Below are 25,116 nucleotides of genomic sequence, written 5' to 3' on the forward strand. Positions count from 1 at the left end.
ACTAAAGAAGAATAGGGGCATACAAGACAAGTTTCTGTTTGAAAATTGCCCCCTTGAGATTGTGGAAGAGTACAAATACTTGGGCATCGATTTTCATAACAAACTCAACTGGGATACTTGTAGATCGAAAAGGATCCAAGGGGGTTGGAAGGCGTTATACTCTTTACAAAACAAGTGCAGGAACGTAGAATTATGGGATTGGACGACCATGAAAACTCTGTTTGGTTTGTTGGTCACTCTGGTTATTCTATACGGATGTGAAGTGTGGGGCGGTAGTATGTCCAAACAGAAATCAAACAGAAATGGCGGCAAGTAGAAAGAATTCAAAAACACTTTATCACATGCAATCTTAAAGTCAAGACCACAGTTTCGTATGAAATCCTTTTGGCGAAGGTGGGTTCCTTTCCATTAGAAGCTGTCACATTGATCCGAATGCTAAGCTATTTAAAGAAAACCCAAGGTCTAGAAACACATCGTTGGCCCAAGTTGGTAATAGAGGAAAAACTTGTGAGGTGGAAAAGCACATGGATGAAACAAAATGACAAATGGATGCAAAAATGGGATATCAACATCCAAGCTTGCCTGAATAACATTAAAGAAATAAAAAAGTTTGTCAATGAAAAATTTCACAATATTCTATGGACAAGACACATAGGGAGGAAAAAATCTTATTACATTAAAGAATTTAATCCCACTTCTAGTCATGATGAAAAGGCCTATATAAGGGCACCTATTAACTGGAAAGCAAAAATGTTGATGGCACAAATTAGAACTAGTTCACATCAGCTGCGATGTGAAACTGGTAGATGGCAAGTTCCAAAGGAAGAGTGGGCAGACAGAACATGTTTATTCTGCAATATGGGAATAGTGGAGACAGAGCAACACTTTGTCATGGAATGCTTGGCTTACAACGACATCAGATCTGATTATACAAAAATTTTGCAGAACAAGGACTTCAACTATTTATTTGAGAAAGATCAAGTGAAGAGAACAACAGAGTTGATTATCAAAATTCAGAGAAGAAGAGACAAGTTAACCAAAACTTTGCAACTGACTAGTTTGGCTCCTGACTCGGGAGGGCGATTGCATGGGTCCCATAGACTACTTTAGTCTCGTGGACGTCATTAAAATCTATCATATCATATCATGCCTTCATCAAGGGCTCTTGTGCCTACACTAACATTTGAATCAGGCATAGCTTTGTAAGAAAAAAATGGTATAATATGAAGGGTTAACATACAACGCCACTTTCTTGTTTCGTACCTGAGCAAGTACATCACACACTTGAAGCCTCTTTCGGGGATAACCATCTCCTGTCAATAACTGGTTTAATGAAAAATTATAATTTTATAGTCATTCAATATTAAGATTTTTTTGAATTGTAATGCTATTTTTGCTTCTTAAGCAAAATCTTCTTGTCAAATTTAGGAGTATGTTGGTTAGAGGTAGGACTTATGTCATTTAGGGCCCGTTTGGTTGCTGGAATACAACCGAAATAGGAATAGGAAATTAGAATATGATTTGTATTCTTTTTTTGGTGCGTAGAATAGGAATACATATTCTCATTTTAGCTCCAAAATGAGCTCTTGTCCATTCCAAAAAATACCTGTAATTGAAATTGCTATTTTTGCATTCATTTTAGCTTTCTCAAATTTGATTAAATTTTCAAATCCGCTTTGACCTGGAGTGAGCGCTGGAACTTTGTTTTCAATATTTTCAAATATTTCAACGATTTTCCAATGGCATCGATTGCATCTTCAAAAATATTTTCAAATGGCGCCGATTGCAAGTTAGCCCTATTTCAATTTAAGCTTGCATAACCAAACAAAGGATAAACAAGATTGGATTGCATTTTTCCATTCCTATTCTTCATTCTCCATTCTCATTCAAATTTTCTATTCTAATTCTCAATTCCTACGCTTGCAACCAAATAGGCCCTTAGTTTTATTAGCGGTGATGGCGGCGAGCACTGAGATTTGAGACCAATATATCATTTAATTGAAAGGATACATAGATTGTCTCATGATGCTGGTCGCCATTAATACTTTTTGGATTTTACACTAGATTATAATCCATGCTTAACATTTCAGACTAATAAAATTTAAATGAACTGAATTTAAAAGCTCTCAAAAGTGGTGGGTTTGTGAGACTCAAAGCTTATGATTTTTGGAATGAAATTGTTATATGTTAAGTATTTATTTATTTATTTTTTTATGATACTTGTATCTATATCTATAGCAACTTGGTGTTTTATTTGCAACGTTGCAACATTTTGCAATTTAAAAGGTTGTTATGCGAAAAAAAATTTACTATCTTGAAAAATGATTATGTAAAACCTTGTTGCAGAAAAATATGACTCTGGAATGCTTCTATATTTATTGTAGGTGATTAAGGCTCTTGCACAAGCTAGCCTCGAATCGTCCAACTCAAATATGCCCTGTCAATGATTTAATTTTTCCATTGGTTTTAGAAATGTTTCATGTGAAGTTGTATAGCTTTTCTGCTTTTCCTTGGTTTCAGTTGGCAACTTTGCAAGCTTTCTTCTCTTTGTTTCAATAGAAATAAAAACATTGTTATGTATGTTTGGTGCAAAATCTTTTAATCAGAGAAGTTTACACCATCTTGGAGTAATCTGAATCCTTATGAACAAGCAATTTCAATTATTGGATGGACCTGGTCTACTTTTGACGAGGACAACTTAATCCCATATTTTGGTTTTGGGGATTGTAAGTTTCAAACTTTTTTTCATATGAGCTTGCCAATTCGTGTTCATATGACACTTTACAAAGTTCACAACAGACAAAGTGAAATGCCTGTCACTAATAATACATTCTTGTTGCATCATACAACTTCAACTCATGACCAATAGGTGTTCAATTTCTATCTAGATGGTGATTTATGCAATGAATTTGAAGAAGCACCTTGACGATTTAGGGAAATAGTCCCCAACTGTGACTTGCTGTTAGTAAGGATTTGTATTTGATTAAGCTTTGATGTTTATGATAAAATGTAAATATAGAATGGCTTGTGTATTGAAGTCTTGTGCTCAAAAAGTAAGTCTTTCTAGAATGATTGACTGAGTTCATATTTATATTGTTCATATATGAGTAGGTATTGAATATAGTTATTCCATTTACCAATGTATTTCATATTTTTCTTTTTCTATTAGGGCCAACATCTTTTGCACCAATCATCAAAGTAGGGATCCATATTGTGGAGCAAAGTGGGGGGCAATACCATGTTCTTTTGATAATTGCAGATGGATAGGTTGTATATCATTTATTTATGTTTATTTTCAAATGTATTGTTAATTTACCAAAATGAAACTTCTTTCATCTTGTTGGATAAAAAGCATGTACTCACTAGAATTCTTGAATTATATGTAACGTACACTTACACTGCACACATTGTCCTTATTGTTTATGCTTGTACCCATCCTCAGACTCTCTTTATATTGATAATTGATTTCCCAATTTTTTTAATCTTTCTATAAGTCTTCCTTGTTTTTGTGTGGGCATATTGATGGTGTTTTTCTCATATTTTGCTTGTATGTATTTTGCCTATCAATTGATCTAAGGCAAGTTAAATATTTATAGGTAACAAGAAGTGTTGACACCGAAAATAGTATGTTGAGCGCACAAGAACAGAATACAGTCAATGCAATAGTGCAAGCAAGGTAATCCCATGTACATAATTTTGTCTTATTTTCAATGCTAATAACTACTTGTTGTGAGGTTTTCACACCATCACCCTCAAAAATTCTAGGGACCCCTTTTTTTCCAATCGCCTTGGTAATAATTTTTTGGAAGTTTTGGAAAATTTTACATCTTGGACGCCTTCGAGCCCGAAGGGAGAAATGGTTAGATTTGTTTTCACCTGATTTTAACTTGATTTTTCAGAACTGGTAATTTTATCCTTAGGCCAAACAAATTTCAAAAGCAACATTTTCTCGACGATTAGAACAATATTTGGTGGGATAAAATTTACAAAATTTTGGACTTTGAAATTTTTTAGATTTAATTGTTTCAAAAAAATTTAATTTTTTTGGTGAAAATTAATTTTGTAATGGTGAAATTGAATTGGGAAAATCGATTTGGATTCTAGAGAAACAATTTATTTTTGTTAAAAAAATTAAAATTGCATTGCAAAATTGATTTTGGATTAAATTGCAAAAAATGGCATTAAATATGTTAAATTTGCCTTGAATATTTTAAAATATTTAGAGAGATTGGTTAATTAAAATTGAAAAAATCAATTTTGGCTTGCTAAATCTGATTTTAATGATATTTTAATTACTAAAACGTCATTAAATGAGAATGTTCAACATCTCCAAGGCTTTATTAATTTTATTTTTGCAATTTTGGTCTTAACCAGCAATTAAAAATGCAAATTTCATTAAGGCAAAATTAATTTTTAGCTTGCCATTTTGTCTAGCCCATGATTAAAGGCACTAATTCAATTTTCTTTCTCTCCTAGGGCTAGTTGGCCAGCCAGGAAGAATGTGTGGAGTGTGATATAAGAAGGCTCCCCCCTCTTTCATTTATCATTCCACAAGCCTTCCTTTCCTTGCTTGGCAATTTTTTGGAGCAACCTTCTAATTGGCAATTTTGGAGCAGATTTCTTGCTTGGTGATTTTGCAAGGGTAGATTTCCTCTTGTCTTTGTCGAATTATTTCTTGGAGCAGCACTTCAACATTGACAATTTTGCAAACTAGGGTTTCAAGGCAACTTTCTTGGCATCCATACTTGCAATTTTTTTATTAGCCTTCTATGGAGGTGGTGATTTTTTCATGCAAATTAGGGTTTGTTGTGGCATTTGAAAGGGTATTTTAGATCTGTTCATGAGCAAGGAGCTAAGGTTTTGAGGCATGTGTTAGCATCAATTTTTGGCAATAGAAAGGACAATTTGGCACTACTTCTTCAGCTCCCCATTTTGGTGATTTTGGACAAGCATCTAGGGTTTTGGCATTTCCATTGTAGACTATTTTGGGCAGCATTTGATTCATTTCCAGATCTAATCCTTTGGCATCAATTCCAATCTTCAATTGGCAACAAAATCCATCACATTTGAGCACCTTCATTTTGGGCAATTGGCATGTGCATGTTATGGTTTTATTGGCAGCAACTTCTAGGGCATTTTGGACAGAATTTGGATAGTGTTTTGGAGGTTTGATTTATATCATTTATGAAAAATTTGAGGGCCTAATTTGACAAGTTTTATTGTAGCACTTCATGCCCTAGCTAGGCCATAATCAAACTCTAGCAATTTTCATTGACATCTTCTACTATTGGCAACTTTTTTTTTAAGGATATTAAGGGCAGATTTGAGGATATTGTTTTGTGCCCTAGATCAAGTATTTCAATGAAAATTTTCAGAATCTGATCAAGCCTAATTTGGACAACATAAGGGTAGATTTTCACACATTTTGGTGCCCTAGACAAGGAGTTTTAATAAGCATTTTCAGTATTTGCATAAGGTGGACACAATTCCAAGGTCTTATTTCACTTGCCATGACTTCACATTCTTGCTTGGAGGACTAAATTTTCACATGTCGGACAAATTTCCAAAGTTGTTCTTTGTTGGTAGAAGGGAAAACTTCATTCCGTGTTTGGAGGTCGCTCTAAGGGCAAGGTTGTCTCTCTCTTGTTCTTGCTTGGTTTCGTTCCTCTTCTCTTGCTTGTACTTTTCATCCACCACTTCATCATCCCATTGATAGATTGGAGTTGGGAGATATAAGTGTAGTTTTCATGATAGGTCACTTGGAGAGGCAAAAATAAGCTAGATGACCCTAGGTATTGGAGAGGAAGTCATAAGTGTAGTCCATCCTAAGGCATGAAGAGGCAAAAATAAGTGGCAGTTCCACCCCTAGGTTGAAGATTGGAGATTGATAAGTGTAGTGATAGGACTTGACAAGGCAAAAATAAGTTAAAATCCATCGATAGAAAGAAAGTTGGATATCGATAAGGGTAGTCCATATCACTCAAAATGAAGGGGTAGAAATAAGTGTTTAAGATGGTAGATGTTAGTGCAAGCAAGAACCTAAGAGGAACGTATACCAAAAAAGACAAGGAAGACATGATGTGAAAGACCACCTCCTTCTTGAAATTGAAGCAAGTCTATGACACCAATAGTGGCACTATAAACATGATACAGTTGAGACACAAATGATGGATCAGGCTACCAAATTCCACTAGGATAATCAAGATGCCTACTTCACTCTCCTAAAATAGAATTGGGTACATGAAGACAAGAAGGGAGTCCCCAAGGTGTTAAGGTCCACCCGATCAGACTTCAAATCAGAGTATGGCGACCTCATTATGCTGCTCAACTGGGTCATGGGCATCTCCCAAGGTATGCAATTTGAGAATTGGATGTATTACTTTATTGATGAAATTGTAAATGGAAAGGGAAAATTTGATTGGGCTAGAATTATAAGTGAAAATCTAGAATTACAACTTAAGGCAGCGCAAAACTAGAAGCAATTCCTCATGGGGTCCTAGCCCTTCTATTTGATTGCAAGCTGGAAAAGGTTGAAGTGCGAGCTTTGGTGAAGAATGAAATTGGGTGAAGAGAGAATTTGATTGAAGATTGAGATTCAAGAAGCCCCAAAATTTCAAGAAACAATGGATTAGTGTAAGAGATTTGAAAATATTTGAGGCTAAGCAAGGCTTGGCTATTCATGCAAGCTAGCTTGGTTGGATTCGAATGGACTAGAGAGGCAAGGATAATGGGGGAGGTTAAGTTTGATTTCAAGGTAGTGGCCAAGAGCAAGGCTCTCAAGTTGCAAAGAAGTTCACATCTAGGAAAGCCATCGAGGCCAAGGCAAGATTACCCTGAGTGCATGAAGACCTCATCCTTTCAGGGTTAGGACATCAAGTACAAGCAAGTTCGAGTGGTGATGAGAAAGTTTCTAAGGACAAGCTCAAGTATCCAAGGCTTTACCTTATCTTGAGGATTGAATAAATTTATAAGATAAGTTTGATGAGGTGGCATTTTCATGTGCATGCAATCAAATCATGCCAAGTGTCCTATGTTCTCATTGGTTGACAATTTATGGTAATTTTCTCATTGGCCCACAAAGTTGGTGCCCTCATGTAATTGGTTGAATAATGGTAACCCTAATTAGGGTTTGTAAGATATAATCTTGGCCCTAGATTTTGCCTCTTAATCTCAGCCATTCATTGTAATTTGGAGCCTCTATATAAGGCCATTTTGCTCTCATTTGTGAGAGAGTTATGTGGGAGAATTGTTTCCAAAATACTATCAAAATTGTTCTTTATTCATTGTTGTGGCTTGCATGGTGGATATACATGATCATTTTGGTGTATTGCATAGTTCTTCTCATCTCTCAAATTAAAGTAAGATTTCATTCCATGTTGTCAGAGTAGAAGCAAATGGATAGTTGCATGGTAGCATTAGTGGATATTTGATAGGGATCTATAACTAGGCCACTAGCATCCTAGCAACTTGTTGGGAAGCCTTGTGTGGTAAACTAGTTCTTTTCCTTTGAATCATTGCATTTATGGAGGTTGAGCCACTAGTAAGCTTTCATTAGATTCGATCCCCATCCATTTGCTAATCTTTCCATTCATAGGAGTAGGAGTAGAATAGCAAGTAGTTGATTAATTGGATTCCATTCTAAGAAAGTTAGGAAGGTAAAAGTCATTAGAACATCACCATCATCAACATCATCTCACACTCACCCTCCATCATCATCACCATCTCCATCATCTTCATCAACATCATTTGGAACTCATGCAAAACCATCATCACCATCCCACCAAAAGTCCAAGTTGTCCTCGATGAAATAGAGTAAGGCTACCTACGTGATTACCAACAAATCACATTGATAACTGAGTTAGTTTCCACAAGTGTAAGGAACACTGGAGTTATTTTCATGCCTTCATGAGTATTAACTTTTCAAGAGAGAAATTGTGTGTTTGATACTCCATATCAAGTATTCAATTGCTAATATGTTATGTAGTGGTACAAAAATTGACATCAACACTATTCTATAAACTTGTAGCTGTAATGCAAGAATTTTTATGACTCATGTAGTGAATATCCACTCTCAATTTTCTTGGTTGGTGTTGGTGATGGACCTTGGGACATGATGCAAAAGTTTGATGATAACATACCAGCTTGATCTTTTGACAACTTCCAGGCAATTTATCAATTTTATTGGTTTTTAAAATAAAAATAGATATAGTTGACATTGTGAGCATATATTTTTAGAAGTCTATTCTTATGTTAAAGGTTTTACTTTGTTGGTCTTAGAATGGTCTTGACATTTGAGTGTCAACACACTTAACCAATTCCACCATATACGTCGAGTACACTATGTATGCCAAGTAAGTTACAGTAGTTGCTGAATCAGAATCATAATAGGCGCCGAGTGACTTCAGTTGCCAAGCAAGTAGTAGATGCCGAATAAGATAGAGCGTAGTATGTGCTAAGTGATTCAAAAATGTAACATGTGTCGAGCATCAGTAATATAATATGTGTCAAGTAACACAGAATCAACACAATACTTGTGCCTTCACAAATTAAGATGTAAACCATTTTTGGAGCTGACATAGAGAGATTTTGAAGGAGAAAAAGGATAAGGATGAATCACTTACATTCCCTATGCAACCTACATGTAGTGAATCAGAAAAATGGAGAAGGCATGCAACCAATGAGAAAAATACAAGGTATGAGCGAGAATTTGAGATTCAATGTGGATCGTAGATCCATACCTAACCCTAAGTCTTCACAATATTTAAAAGGAGGTCAAAAACTCCATTAGGTATGTGAATAAAAATAGCATATGGGGAGATTATAACAAAATTTAGTGTGAAGAAGGAAAGACTTAGAGAAATAGAGCAACATTTTCATATCCATTTGATCATAACAGCACAAGGGACAAGGGACAAGATTAGATATCAGATCTTATAGGATCAAGATCAGAAGAGAGCAGATCAAGTGCTTGAATCCAGCAATTAGAGATTGCATACTATCAAGTCAAATGTTCTAATACTTTCTTACCATTGTATTAGATGTTGAAATCCTATATTGATAGGTTAGCTTAACAGATAGGTGGGAAAACCTTTGGAGAAGGTGATTGAAAATTCTATGTATTAGGTGGGTTTAACAACCTATTGTAAATTCTTTAACAGGGTAACACTTCATGTAAAGTGTTTGTAAATCCTCTAATCAGGTCACTATTGACACAATGTAAAGCCTTTAACAGAGTAGACCATCAGAAGTGGTTAAACATATTGCTGTAGTAATTTTTGTGGGTGTTATCCCCACCCCAGTTTTACCTTCTTATTCCTAGAGGGATTCAGGGTTACCAAATCTCTTATGCCATGTGTTGATGCATGCTTTCATTTCATGTTTGCTTATATGTTTACATACATGTACTTTATTTTCAGTTATGTGTTAATGAGGATTTAAAAGGATAAAAACTAGTTACTTCTAATTCAACCCCCCCGCCAAAAGTACTCTTCCCATTTGAACATTCCAGTAATTGGTATTAGAGTAGCAGGTTCTCATAAGGAGAAGCCTAACAACTTGGAGAAAAAGATCAAAAGATGGAAGTCTTCAAACTTGGGAAGATTATTGACAATCAAGTGATTGATGTGTACCTAGCTCTACATAGAGTGGAGGAAGCCAGCAAGGAACTGAGATAATCTTTGAAAAGAAGAAAGGAGATAGCCATAGCTAAAAATGACATACACTACAAGGAGATTGACACCACACAAGTTTTTTCCAATGGAGATTCCAAGGAGTTTGATGTAGCAGTAGCAGAATTGATGGAGAAAAATAGAGCACAAGCTGAAGAAATCAGATTACTCAAGCTTGAACAAGAATCACAAGCCATAATGCTTTGTGAAGTAATTGAACAAAAGAAAAGAGCTATTGAAGACAAAGCCATGCTTGAGGATGACAAAAGAAACCTTACAAACAGACTTGAGGAGAAGTCCACAAAACTCAAAAAGATCTCCAACCTGCAACTGGATACACTTAGTTAGATGATGAATGTTCATCATGAGTTAAATATGAAGGACATTGAGATCTCCACCTTGAAGATGCAGAATGAACAATTGCAGAATGAGTTGAAAAGTGAAAAAGAGATAGCAGAAAGCTTCAACAAGTCAAGTGAAGCCATTAAGCACTTTGAGTAGTTGTTGAAAACACCAAGATCAAGCAATGACACTTCAGGACTAGGATTCACCAGTACTGAAGAAGGTGAAACATCAAAGAGTGCCGAGCAAAGGAGTGACAAAGGTAAGAACTATAAACCCACTTGTCATTTTTGTAATAAAAGGGGGCACACTACTAATGTTTGTAGGAGTAGAAAGACCAATCAATAGGACACATCCAAAAACAAAGATTATTGTCACAAGTGTAACATGCAAGGACTTTCAACACAAGACTGCAAAACCAAGACCATGAGGACACCAAGATTTGATGGTCACTGCTGCAACTGCAAAAAATATGGACATAGAGCTTTTGAGTGTAGATTAAAGCCTATGTGGACACCTAATTAGCCTGCAAGAAGAAAAAACTATGCAAACCACTACAATTGGGATTACAATGCCAGGCAAAGTTGTCACTATTATCAGGAATATGGTCATGTTCCTTAAAATTGCATAAGAACACATCTCAAGGGACATTACAGTAGGTGGTTAAGCCAAACCATATGTTTTAGTTGCTTGAAGATAGGTCATATTAGCAGGAATTTCCCAACAAAGGCCAAGGAACCCAAGTCAGAAGTCAACAAGGGTAAAGAAAAAGTTGATGTGGAACACATCAGGGCAGAAATGAAAAAGACATGGCAAAGGAGAGATGGATCAAGTACATCCAATGGAGAGATCACTTCACCTAAGAGGTCAAGTGATCTTACTTTATCCAATTAGGCACAAGACAGGTACATGGGGCTGATATATATAGAGATGTATCATACATCAGCCCAAATGAACAAAGAAGTATTGCCAAGAAGGAATTTGTGTGAGAAAAGATGTCAAGTTAAAAATTGAAAATTTTGTAGAAGATGCCGAGTGAAACTCCAATATATGTCGAGCTGGAAAGTCCAGTTGATGCTGAATGAGATATGATAGTGGCTGTCAAGTAAACAAAAAATAGTGGATGTCGAGTGTACAATTGTAAGGACTATATAATAAATGTTAGGTTTTGAGCCTAATAAAGTTGAAAATCACTCATTTTCAAGCCATTTGAACATAGAGCAAAAGCGAGAAGAGTGAAGAGGCGATCAAACAATGATTTAGCAGCGATTTGCACTGATCTCAATAGAAATTCAATTTGAACTCTTTGATTCAAAGGTATTCCATCAAGTGTCGAGCTATGCAGTATTTGAAAGTTTACTTAATATTAAACCCTAGTTCGGTCAAAATGGCATCTGGGTCTAAAACCACAAAGGGAAAGGATAGTCATGAAATCCAACTTGTCAGTAATGAGGTTAAGCAACCAAAATTCAAACCCATTCCCAAGGTTGCATATAAAAATGATGTAGTTGGTGCTTTGTCAGTCATTCCAGACAAAGTAGTAATAGTCCAAGACGTCAGGAAATGTTATAAGTGTAAGATTGGAGCCATAGGCGACCTAGAAATTTTCAATGCCTTTGATAAGTTGTGTGACAATGGAATATTGAAGGACGAGTTCCAAGTTGTTGAGAAGAAGGGTTTAACTAAAGCCCTAGTTTTCCCCATTGTATTTAAGATTGAATGGATTTGTATAGTGTTGAGCTGAATTCATGATGGATCATTTTGGTTAGAAACAAGGCTAGTGAAGATCACAAAGAAAATTGTTCATAGGGTTACTGGATTCCCAACCCTAGATCGGCCTAAGACCTTAAGAAGTGATAAAAAGGAGGCCATAGAGAAAAACACTGGTGCCAAATGGAACAATAGGGGAATGACCATTGATACCATCACTAAACCCCTACTTGATTTCATTGTCAGAGTCATATCTCACAAATTCTATCAATCAAGCAGATTGAACAGCGTGCCATGTATAACAGTAGATGTTGCATACAAACTTGTGAAGAAGGACCACACTTATGATTTAGTAGAGCTCATGCTACAACAAATCAATGAAAATTTGGGAGCCATAAGGAAATCTAAAGGAGCTTAGTGCAAATTTGGATCAGTATTGGTTTGCATATTTTTCTATGTCATGAAAGAATTTCCATCAGTTGGAAAGGTAAATTGGGATCCTAACAAGACAATTGTCACACAAGTCAATGAGTTTATTAAGCAAATGAAAGACAATTTTGATGCTTAGATGACAAGTTACTTTGAGGACTTCAGGAATTCCATGAAACAAAGGATAAGGATACCAGTATCATTGGTTGAGTAGCATGTAAATGAGATTTGTTTCTTGGTTGACATAGATTACACCTATATCCAAGCCATGGTACCTAGAGTAAGATGGCTTAGGCCACTTGGATATGAGCTTGATGTAGACCAAGCTTCAACTACAATCACTACTTTACTTGCTGAAGAGATAGACAAGAATGCTCCTCACTTTGGGAATTATGATGTTGTTGAGTCCAAAGTTGAGATTAAACTGGAAATAGCCTCTGTCATCAAGAAGAAGGATAAAATGGTAAGAAAATTAAAGAAGACATTTGGGGCAAACATTGAAGGAGAAGTTGGTGAAGAAGTGGAAGAAGTAGAAGGAGACAATGAGGAGGAAGGTGAGCAAGGGCAAGAGCCAAAAGAGCTGACATAGGGCCTAGGAGAGGACAGAGAAGAAGGTGTTGAGGAAAAAGAAGTCGAGGAAGCACCCACTAAAGCTAAAGCCACCAAAAGGAAAGCCAAAACTCAGCCTACATCCCAGCCCAAGGCAAAGAAGGGGACAAAGCCCATTGCAGTCAAAACAAGGAAGCCTACTACAAGGGCTACCACTAGGGTTGCAACTCAAAAGGCAAAAGATGAAGCCAAAGAGAAGAAGAAAGCCACAAAGTAGACTAGTGAAGAACCAAGGAAGAGAAGGAAATATGTTGCATAGCCAGACTCAGATGAAGAAAGTGAAATAAAGCAAATGTCAAAATCATTCTAATAACGAATGTTCAAATTTAATGATCTTTTTCTACCCATTGATTATAAACCTTAATGGAGAATCAAGTCATTGATAGGAATACCCGTCATTGTCTTGCAATATATATATATATATATATATATATATATATATATATATATGCATTAACTATGTTAACTTATCAACGTAGTGGATTTAAGTATTATTAACTTTTAAAAAAAAATTACGGGTGTTTTTTATGCCCGATGTATTTTTGGGCATGACAGAAAGAACAGAGTCAGATGACATCAGCCAGTTTAGAGTGGTAAGTCATCCCTCCAAGTCTGCCATTGACAAATTACGTGTAAATATTAGAAAAGAAAACTTGAATGGTTTAAAGACTATAGACTTTAATAAGCTCAATAAAGAAAAGCAAAATAAAGTAGAGGAATCAGTGTATGCAATGATGGTTGAATACAAACACACACCTCTAGAGTTAGATAGTACAATGACCAAGGAGCTATATAAGATAGTTGAAGATAAGTGGCACTTTTGTTTACAAATGGAAAAGGAGATAAGAGAATCAACCCTAGCTAGAGTGCTACTAGACTTGACTAAACGTCAAATAGCTAAGGAAAATAAAAGGCATAGTAGCAATTTTTCTCCTAAATATAGAGCATTTTGCATTCTCCAAAATAAGATAGAGGATGTTGTAAATAAATCCACAAAATTGTGGAGGTTAATATACAAGAAAATTGATGATGTATTTGATGAGGAATATAAGGCAAAGGTCAACTCAAAGAGAAAAGAAGCAAAAGAGATAACAAAGAAAGTGGAGGAGAAGAAAAGTGAAGAGGAGAAGAAAAATGAAGAGGAGAAGAAAGATGAAGAGAAGAAGAAAGATGAAGAGAAGAAGAAAGGTGAGGAAGGAAGAGTAGAAGAGGAAGTAAATAAGCAGGAAGAAGAAGAGAATATAGCTAAAGGAGAAGAAGAGGCATTAGATGAATAGGAAGAACAAAGTGTGCAAGACACACAAATGCCACCTCCTAGCCCTCCTCATGCCACTATCACACCTGCAAAGATCATAAAAATAAAGGATGTTATTGACACTTCATGTCAAAACATCAATCCTTTAACTGTAAAGGATCTCTCAAAGATCCTTGATCAATCTACACAACAAGCTTACCTATGTACAAACCCAGTGTTGATGAGTTAAACAAGGCAGTAGCAAATCCAAAAGAAGTCAAGGTGCAAACACAAGAACCACCTTCAACCTTTGATGCTACTAAAATCCTACTAATTCCACCACCATCTCCACCAAAAGTAGTAAGTGATGCACTTCAGATGCCAAGTGCAACAACAGGGGAAGATACAAGAAAACAAGAATAGTCAATAGGTTCACCCCCAACAATTGTCAGTGATAAAGGGAAATCAAAAGAAAATAAGGAAGAAACAAGAGATGAGGAGCAAGCTACAATATAGACATTGGTTGAATTACCAAAAATCGGTACTCCCACTCAGACTCTTCAGAAGCTGAGCACTGATATGATATCAATACAAGTTCAAACACCAAGCTCGAGCTCCAGAAAGGTAGCCAGGATACTTCAATATGGAGATCCTGAACTTAATGAAGAGATCATCATTCCCTCCTATGAATCCAACACCCCCACCATAGAAAAGATAAATGAAATTCAAGGTGCACTGGATAGGAGAAAGAGACAAGAAGTATTGAGAAGAGAATACAAGTATAGGCAAGCATTGAATGAGATAAAGGACATCTTCATGGATGCCTTTAGCTTGAAATCACCAAATGAAACAAGGCCTATAATAGAACAACTATCATATATAGTTGACCAGGTGACTAATGAAGACCATGATACAAATGTAAAATTAATGGAATGGTCAAAAAGAAAATTCTAGGGAAAAGTAAATGAGAAAATATCAAATGATATAGCATTAGCACAAGTTGAATTTGTTAAGAAACTAGAAAGAGTGAAAATTGTACTTGGGAACACTTTCTCATTATACAACAAACTGTGTGATTTTTCTAACTTCACACAAGAGACTAGCCAAATAATAATGAGCTTGGAAAGAAATCTCAAGATTTCTAGCATGCAACTCCCAAAAAATCCAACTTAGAGTGAGAAGCATCTTGCACAGACGCTTCACACACAAAAGGAATTAGCTATATTAATAGCACAAGAGGTAAACATAAAGGAAAAATTGATGCAAATCCAATCCTCCATAACCCCACATTTAGAGGTCCTCCACAAGGAGCAAGCATACGTAGAAATAGTCCTAAAGAAAGATCCAAATCTTTCTACCCTAGATGGACTTGTACACCTTGATGTAGAGACTGCCATCTAGCACAAGTCATTGGAAATTGCATTAGAAAATTGGGATGCAGCTCTGAAGATACTCTTGGAGGTAAATAGTACATTTTTGGCTAAGTATGGTATTACTCCTTAGAACCCTTTGACATCAGTGTCAAAAAGGGGGAGATATATACATTAGGGGGAGACATGTATAGGTATATGGAGGATGGAGAATACTAAATTTTGATAATTTTGATTTCATTATTTCATTCATTTTTAGAATAAGTGGAAAGTTTGTAGATAGCCAAAAAATGGGGAGACAAGAAATAAGACAAAGTGAGGGGGAGATGCAAAATTTTGACAAGCATGTGGAAAATTGATCAAATATAGTATACAGGCACAAGGAATAGGAATAGGACAAAGGATATAGATAATTAGGCACATCAACATAGAATTTCAATTTCAAGAATGGACTAGGCATAATCAACTCAGGGGGAGTCATAAGGTATATTGTTGCTCACAAAATTTTGAACAATTTTTTTTTGAAATTTTGCATGTATGCCGAGCAAGAATAAAGAATGTACTCAATTAGATCAGTTCATTAATGCATAGTTAATTGTTTTTGACACTCATGTCAAAGGGGGAGATTGTTGGTCTTCGAATGGTCTTGACATTCGAGTGTCAACACACTTAACCAATTCCACCATATATGCCAAGTACACTATGTATGCTGAGTAAGTTACAGTAGTTGCCGAATCATAATCTTAACAAGTGTCGAGTGACTTTAGGTCCCGAGCAAGTAGTAGATGCCGAGTAAGATAGAGTGTAGTATGTGCCGAGTGATTCAAAAATGTAACATGTGCCAAGAAATCTAGAAATGTATCATGTGCCAAGCAATCCAAAAATGTAACATTTGCCAAGCAATACAGGAACATTCATGTGCTGAGCATCAGTAATATAATATGTGCCGAGTAACACAGAATCAACATAATAGTTTGTGCCTTCACAAACTAAGATGTAAACCATTTTTGGTGCTGACATAAGATATTTCAAAGGAAAAAAAGGATAAGGACAAATCATTTACATTCCCTATGCAATCTGCATGCAACCAATCAAAAAAATGGAGAAGGCATGCAACCAATGAGAAAAATACAAGGTATGAGTAGGAATTTGAGATTCAATGTGGATCATAGATCCATACCTAACCCTAAGTCTTCACAGTCTTTAAAAGGAGGTCAAAAAATCCATTAGGTATGTGAATAAGAACAGTGTATGGGGAGATTATATCAAAAATTTAGTGTGAAGAAGGAAAGACTCAGAGAAACAAAGCATCATTTTCATATCCAGTTGATCAGAATAGCACAAGGGACAAGAGACAATATCAGATATCAGATCTTAGAGGATCAAGATGATAAGAGAGTAGATCAAGTGCTTGAATCCAATAATTAGAGATTGCATACTATTAGTTCAAATGTTCTAATACTTTCTTCCCATTGTATTAGATGTTGAAATCCTATATTGATAGGTTAGCTTAACAGCTAGGTGGGAAAATCTTTGGAGAAGGTGATTGAAAATTCTATGTATTAGGTGGGTTTAACAACCTATTGTAAATCCTTTAATAGGGTAACACTTCATGTAAAGTGTTTGTAAATCCTCTAACCAGGTCACTATTGACACAGTGTAAAGCCTTTAATAGGGCAGGCCTTTAACAAGGCAGACCATCAAAAGTGGTTGAACATATTGCTGCAGTAATTTTTGTGGGTGTCATCCCCACCCCAGTTTTACCTTCTTATTCTTAGAGGGTTTCTGGATTACCAAATCTCTTGTGTCATGTGTTGATGCATGCTTTCATTTCATGTTTGCTTATGTGTTTACATGCATGTACTTTACTTTCAGTTATGTGTTAATGAGGATTTAAAAGGATGAAAACTAGTTACTTCTGATTCCCCCCCTTCCCACCCTCAGAAGTACTCTTCCCATTTGAACTTTCCAACATACTTATGTTTCTACAGTTTGTGAACTTTATTGCAATCATGTCCAAGAACATTCTTGTTTCTAGGAAGGAGACTAAATTTGCACTCGCAACACTAATGGAAATACTAGCTCAATACAAGGCCACACTAGATCTTCAGATACTAGGGTAGCTATATATCTTATTTTGCATTTATATTTCAAATTGTCTTTCTAATATCTTTCTAAAATGGAAATAATATATTGTTAACCAGTTTAAGAAAATATTAAACTATTAGAGACAATCTTCATTGTATTATTTGTTGAGTCGGCATAAACCATGATCTGTTTGCAATTTTGTGCATCATGTACTTTTGTTCAATAGCTCAACTTTAGTGCCTTGTATGTTACAAATTGTCCTTTGTGCATTCATTAGCATTGGAATATGTTGCACTTGGATATGTTACAATATTTTATAATTCATGAATGAGTTATTACAAATGGAGATGTAGTTTCCTTACCAAGAGAAATGATGAAGAAAGTTTCTAAAACAACTAATGGAGAAAGTAGAAACTATCTAATAAACTAAATACCTAATTGACCATTAATAAAATATTAATTTCTTTATTACCCTTCCTTAATGGTCATTTTACCAACTGCCCTACTCAAGACATGATGTCTTTTGGACCTTTGGTCATATATACAAAGAAGGATGCCCTCTTCTCATCAAAACATTATGATGTTGCTGAGACCTCCTTGGATCTACAAAATTTTCATGACCAAGAATCCATCCAACCCGATGTTGCAAAGCTATCCTCTTGAGATCAGTTGCTAAAACTTGAAACAAAATTTTTGTGGAAAATCGACAAGCCCTCCAGATACAATTTTGTCGAAAACCACACAAAACGTTTGCAGATGTTTGCTCCAACAACTCTAGGTGCAACCCAAAACAAAGTGTAGGACATCATGATTTTTTTTGGAAAAAATTGCAAAACCTTTACCCTGATGTTTACAAAATGCAAAGCATTGTTTTTTGGAGAAAAAAGGGTAAAAACCCTACAACAAGAATATCTATTATATTTTTTTGATGGAAAAAATTTTAAAACCCTCCTAGAATTTGAGGAGAAAATTACAAAAACCCATAATATTTTTCTTAAGTGATCATATTGCCAAATACAATTTAACATGCTATAGTGATTATATTGCTAAACAATGATTATATTGCCAAATACAATTTTAGTTATAGTTGGCTAGAACTGCCATTTTCATAATCCAAAAATGTAATAGTCATTATAGATATCATGGTTGCATCATGATCTAGAACTTATCTAAAACTTTAGTAAATGACTTGCCATGATGTTGTAATGAGTGGTGTAGGCTCCTCTAAGCCATATACTTGCATTAAAAATTCTGTATTTGTTTACATGATCTAGACAGGTAGTGAAGATCAAGAATGTTTTTGAAAAAAATGCCAATGACATCTCTAGAAATAATGCTTTTCAATTAGAAGCATTATTTGACATACTTAGCCCAACAAGAAAATTATACATGAACAATGCCATTTTCTCAAGTTACATCCAACAAACAAATTTTTATCCTTAAAATGGAACCTTTGTAATGAACATATAAGTATATTAGAGGCTTTCTTCTAAAAACTCAATTCATTTCCAAGAATAAAGACTTAACCTTTATAAGAACAACTCAATTATTTAGGACTCTAATTTTAATTAATGAATTTTTTGTATTGCCTTAGGTATTGTCCACCTCAAACAACTGGAAACACTTTCTGATATTCTAAAATTGTTGACTTGTAAAGGAATACAACAAATGAAAATAGCAAGAGTTCTCTTGAAATAATTTATTGGGCACCTAACCCAACTCCCTAATTTGTTGTTCTCCATATTCTACTTATACTTTGACCTCGACTAGTATGTGGTGGTGATTATAATGAATCACAACCTGATCAATATTTCAAGTCCTATGGGTTGGATCATCACTTTTGAACATACCAGAGCCCACAGAAGCTCTGTCATAACCCAGATATAGTATCATGGTAACAACAATAGGTGTAGCTACACTTGCTGCAACATTGACAAAATGAAGCCTACCAGCTATTTGGTTTTCCTTACAAGCTCATAGGGGGTAGAAATATGTTCTACAACCTTAATAATATTCATTGTATCATCTTCCCCATTAGTTCTAATCATAGAAGCTCCTTCAATGGTCCTCCTTATTATCCCACAAATGATCTAGCAGCCACACATTGATGGCATGCAAGAATTGTGTCTATTTCATGCAATGTCATGAAACTTGCTTTAGGGTTTCCTTAGATAATGTATTGAATGTTACCAAACTTGTTTTGATCACCAAGAAATCGTTCAATGTTGCATGTCAAGTGGGCAGCCTTAGAAGGTGAAATTAGGCCCAATTTATAAAGTTACAATCATATTTTGGAGAGTGTTGTTACAAAAAAATAATTTTTCCTATCTTTTGATATTTTAAACTCAATAAAAGATGTTCAGATATGTAAACTTAGTTTTAAGGTTGCATATTGTAAAAGGCTATAAGAGGTATAGTGTAGGCTACAAAGAAAATCTTACTTGTTGAAGATTTAGAATGAGATAGAAGTTGTGTAGTGGTGCAAATGTCATTTTAAACTTGTGTAAGGTCATATAGAGTCAAATTATTGTGTTGAAGAATTATCATGTTAGGTTATTGCCTAGAAGGCTAGAAGGTGTGCAAGATAACATGTTTTATATAATAATTTCCTTGGGAGTTGGAGAACTTGTTGAATCCTTTACCTTTGATCTATATTGTAGAATGCCAACCCCCCATACTATAATAGTGTAAACAAATATACCTTGCATCCTGCATGGATTGTATAGTTAATCTCAAAGAGAATAATAAATATTATATGATAGTTTTGTATACCTATGCATGAAAAATTAATTCAAATTCTAGTATTTTGGAGTCAACTTACAATGCAGTGCAATAAGTCCTAAATCAAGCAATGAAAGGTTTATATGACATATAGAAAAAGAGATTTCAACATACAATTACCTCAAGTGTGATAATTGTAACATTGTTTGGCAAAGAATAAATAGGATCCATTGTTGTACATTTTGATACATGAGAATTTGTCCAATCATCTCCCTTTTTGAAAAAAGTAATTTATTAGATAGAAAATTTTTGGTACCTATATTGATTGAGGTATGTTTATTTCACACAAATTTGTTAGAAAGGAAACAAATACCCAGTGTGTAAGTGCTAAGAGAAGAGGGGAATATACTTCTTGTCCAATAGTACAAGCAACTCAGGAAGATTGACCTACAAACCTGTTGTGAGGTTTTCACACCATTGCCCCAAAATATTTGGTGGCCCCCTTTTCAGGCAAGCCTTGGCAATTTTTGTGGATGTTGGGAATTTTTTGGTTGCCTTAGCCAAATTTGGAGTTGTCCAAAGGTCTTTGAATTGGTGATTTTACACCTGGGATGCCTTCAGGCCATGAAGGGATTTGGTTTGTTTTCACCCGGTGCGAAACTTGATTTTTTGGAACGTGTAATTTTGTCCTTAGGCCAAACAAAATTCAACAACATTATTTTTTCGATGGTTAAAATAATAGCTGAGAGGATAAATTTGCAAATTTTGGACTTAGATTTTTTTTGAAAATTTGAAATAATTGTCTAAGCTTGAGCATTTTCAAAATGAATTTGTTAGTCGTTTTGGAAAATCTTAATTTTTTTGGTGAAACATAAATTTTTGATAATGAAATTGAAATTGGAGTTTAAATTTTGACTACTGGGAAAAGGATTTATTTTGTTAAAAATTTGAAATTGTATTGCAAAATTGAAATTGGATTAAATTGCAAAATCTCATTAATTTGGTTGAAATTTTGCCTAGAGGATTTTAGAAATGTTAAAGGAAATTGGTAATTTGGAATTGAAAATTAATTTTGGCTTGCTAGATTTGATTTTAATGATATTTAATTACCAAAAACATTGTTAGATAAAAAATTTGATGTCTCTTAGGCTTACCTTGTTTCTATTTCACAAATTTGGATCAATCTAGCAATTAAATTGGCTAATTTCACTATAGGGCTAAGTAATTTTAACATTGCATTTAAATTTGGGCCATTGATTAAGGGACTAACTTAATTATGTTTTCCCTCTAGGTAGGTCGGCCCACTTGGAGAGGCAAAAGTTTGGTATAAGAGAGCCTTCCCCCCCTCTTATTTCCTCGTTCATTTTTCCTCCTCCTTGGATATGCAAATTTCTTCTAGCAAAATATCATAGTGAGAAACAAAGAAAAATATCATTAAAATCAAATCTATAGTTAAAAGATATTCAAGGGTTAGTGGAAAAGGAAGATAGTGAGAAACAAAGAAAAATTGTGTAAACAATGGTAAAGGTAATTAGGAGTGATGATGAGGGTCACCAAAAAGTTCAGATTGCTATACCAAAGGTTAGCAATGTAGTGGATGTGATTGTAGCCCAAGAGTATGAGATAGTAGAAAATACCTTGGGAAGAGTCATGGATGACATGGAGTGTGAGGAGATATACAAAGGCATGGTTTCAATTAGAGAAATGGTTAAGGAAGACAAATGAGAGGATTGTAAGGTTGGATGCTAAAAACAAATATTGGAGAGATTGCTAGCTTATCCAACAGTTGCATCAAGCAACCCTTCCGCAAGATAGCAGGAGCAACATAGAAGAGATGGGTGGTTAAAATATGGATATAATGTTGTGAAAAGAGTATATTGATTTGTGAAAGATCTCTATTAAGTCTAAAAACAATTATTTTGAATTGGATACAAGAAATTGCAGATTTGGAGTAGATTGCCATGATAGGATAGCAAGGTATAAAACTTGTTTTTATTTCATTTGATTAAAGATATTTAGTGTGTCAAGATGGTTGGAGTTTGGGAAAATCCATAAAGATTTTTAAATGTGCATATTATGGTAGGGGTAAGGAAGATAATATATGTTAAGGTTACTAGATGGTTACATTAACCTATATGCTAATAGGAAAGTGCAAACTTGTCAAGTTTGGGTTATGGGCAATGTAAATGTTGATCACCTCATTATCAGAGTTTGAGAAGTGTTTATATATGTACGATAAGGTGGATCTATGAACTAAAATGATCCCTTGAAGTCTTCTAATTGCATAAAGGTTAAAGAGAGATTGAGGGAGTCAAGGTGATGCCCCTTGTGAAGAAGTTGATTAGTGTCTTGGAATAACACTTTTGATGTGAGAAGTTGTATCTCATAGTGCTTTTGGAGATAGTGCATTTGGGTTGGTCTATGTTGAAAATATTTTGTGTTTCTTGGCTAGGCTATTTATCTAGAGCTTTTGGGATAGTTACAGGTGTATACTGACAATCTAATCTATAAAACATATCAATAACATGGAGCATTGACTTCACTTCCTTGAGCCAAGTCATCCGTACTAAGAGAAAAATAGTGTAGACAAGCAATTATATAGGGAACTGAAAAGAGGTGTAAACTCAAGGAACCAAAGATAGATGTATAAGTTATGATGATAATTTTTTTATTAGATATGTTGTGAAAGATCTCTAATGCCCACTAGTGCATCAAATATATCTAATAGTAGTAGACTACATAGGATACAATACCCCTTAGGTGTTGAGGGGTCCTATATGATGGAAGTAACGAGCCCCCAAAATTTGGTGGAAGATAACCTTTTTGAGAATGATTATTTATTGGTATTGTCTTACCATAGAGTTCAAAGTATTTCGGTCATGATAGATTTTGATAATGATGTATTTGCTATTGACACTTTATATTGAATTGTGAAGGATGTAAGTGTATCCCAGTGAATGTTTTGAGGGATTACATTTTCCAAAAGAATGAGTTGTCTTCTTTTTTGCTTCCAAACTGTCCTAGAATGAGCATTGCTACTATATTATTATTTAACCATATACTTTGGTTCACATCGATCATCCATGAGGTTGAAAATGAATTTACTTTGTCTCACATCGATCATCCATGAGGTTGAAAATGACTTCTCACATATGAGGTAAGTATGAGCTTACTATCATGAATTTCAACAATGTGTGTTATGGCTATGTGAGGGTCAACTATTGTCTCTTAAGTGTGCACTTGGTGTTATAAAATTCCTACTGGCTATTATCATTGTTCTTTACACAAATCATACTTATATAGTAGCTGTGCTCTTCCTTAACATAGTTTTTTTTTTTTTACAGTTATTACAGGTGAATGATTAATTGTTGGCTCATTTGATATGGAATTTATTGTGCTAGATTGCAAGTTAGATGATAAAGGACTATGTATTAGTGTAATTTCTATGTGGTGTTTTGATTGAAAGTGGTGACTATCTCTATTCATCAAGGCTATAGTTTCTCTCACTCTTATCATTCTGTTCTAGAGTGTCAATGACTCATGCCCACAAAGAACTCTAATTTTCTAGACTGCAAGTTGGATGATAAAGGGCCTTTCATTAGTTTGATATTTCTTTAATGATGATCATATTATGTATGATTCATTGGAAAGAAAATTTGTCTTTTGAATATGGATAACTACCTTATTTGTATATTGTACATTTAATATTGAACTTGTACAATGTGTGGCCTCCCTTGTTAGTGTATTTGAGCTACATGCATACTTTGGTCATTTTATTCACAAAGTATTGAAACAAAATTGTCAATTTGGTGTGTATTATTATTTAGTTTCAGTTTGTATTGCAATTTGAAGAACGCAAAATTAGCCAAAAGGAAAGCAATAATTTGACAGAGCTTAGTGTTACATATGTTGATGCTGCTACCTTTTTGTTATGATGAAGGAAGTAGTAAAAACATGCTTATTCCCATTGACAATATTATATTTATCAATACAATAATTGTTCTATTCTTATCCATGTAACTATGCTATTTATGTTTTATGATTCTTAAACACAAAGCTTGTCCTGTTTAGGTATATGCTACAGTTTCCTACCTTTACTCTTGTCATGAAGGAAGTGGGGGGTTTGGCAGATGTTTTGAGAAACCTTCTCGTGGAACTAAAAATAAGCTCAAAGATGCCCCAAGATCAAAAGAAAAATGCAGATGTTGATGAAGGAGTATATCAAGAAACAAAATCTATTGCACCCGAAAATCTCTTAATAGATGTAGAATTAAATGTTGCTAGTTTGATGCAAATCAACAATTTGATTCAAAAGGTCACATTGAGTTTTACCATGTTAGAAATTGATACAGTTGTAAGTCAACAAGAAGCTTTATCACAATCTATAAAAAAAGAGCAAGTTGCACAATCTTTTTCATATCAAAGTTCACTTCCATTTTCAATGGAAAAATCATGTACAGAAGTTAATGGAGGACAAGAGGAGGAAAAATCTAAATTACCAAAAAAGTTGTCAACAGATTCAAAATCAAAAGATGCTACCAGCTTGGAAATTGTGAGTTTGCAACAAAAGGCCTCCTTTAGTTTTGACAATATATTGGGAAATGATGTAACTAAAAATCAAATTGAATCTTTATTGCAACCTATAGAGAAAGTGGAACTAATTATGGAAAAAGTATGTATAGATGTTAATGATGGAGCACACAAGGCAATAACATTACAAGCAAAGAAGTAAAGAACAAATCCTTTACCATTACATCAGATAGCAGAAATTTATGTGGTTCAAACACTCCAAAAAAGATTGTGTCTAAAAATTCCATAGAAGTAGGATACACTTGACATGCTCAAGGTGTCACTCTCTCCCCTAATGTAGACAACAAACAAAAGGGAAGGGGAAGTGATTTATCTAAAAATGAGTTTTCTAGGAATAAATATCAATACTCAAACT

At 34.7% G+C, this 25,116-nt stretch overlaps 1 pseudogene; it reads left to right on the forward strand.

Annotated features, from left to right (window-relative positions):
• The first annotated feature begins 2,579 nt into the window (after positions 1-2,579).
• Positions 2,580-24,903, forward strand: LOC149570281 (E3 ubiquitin-protein ligase RGLG1-like; annotated as a pseudogene).
• Positions 24,904-25,116: the final 213 nt, after the last annotated feature.

This window comes from Cupressus sempervirens, chromosome 3, assembly GCF_028749045.1.
Source record: "Cupressus sempervirens isolate cs-2001-9-10 chromosome 3, ASM2874904v1, whole genome shotgun sequence".
Classification (NCBI taxonomy): domain Eukaryota; kingdom Viridiplantae; phylum Streptophyta; class Pinopsida; order Cupressales; family Cupressaceae; genus Cupressus; species Cupressus sempervirens.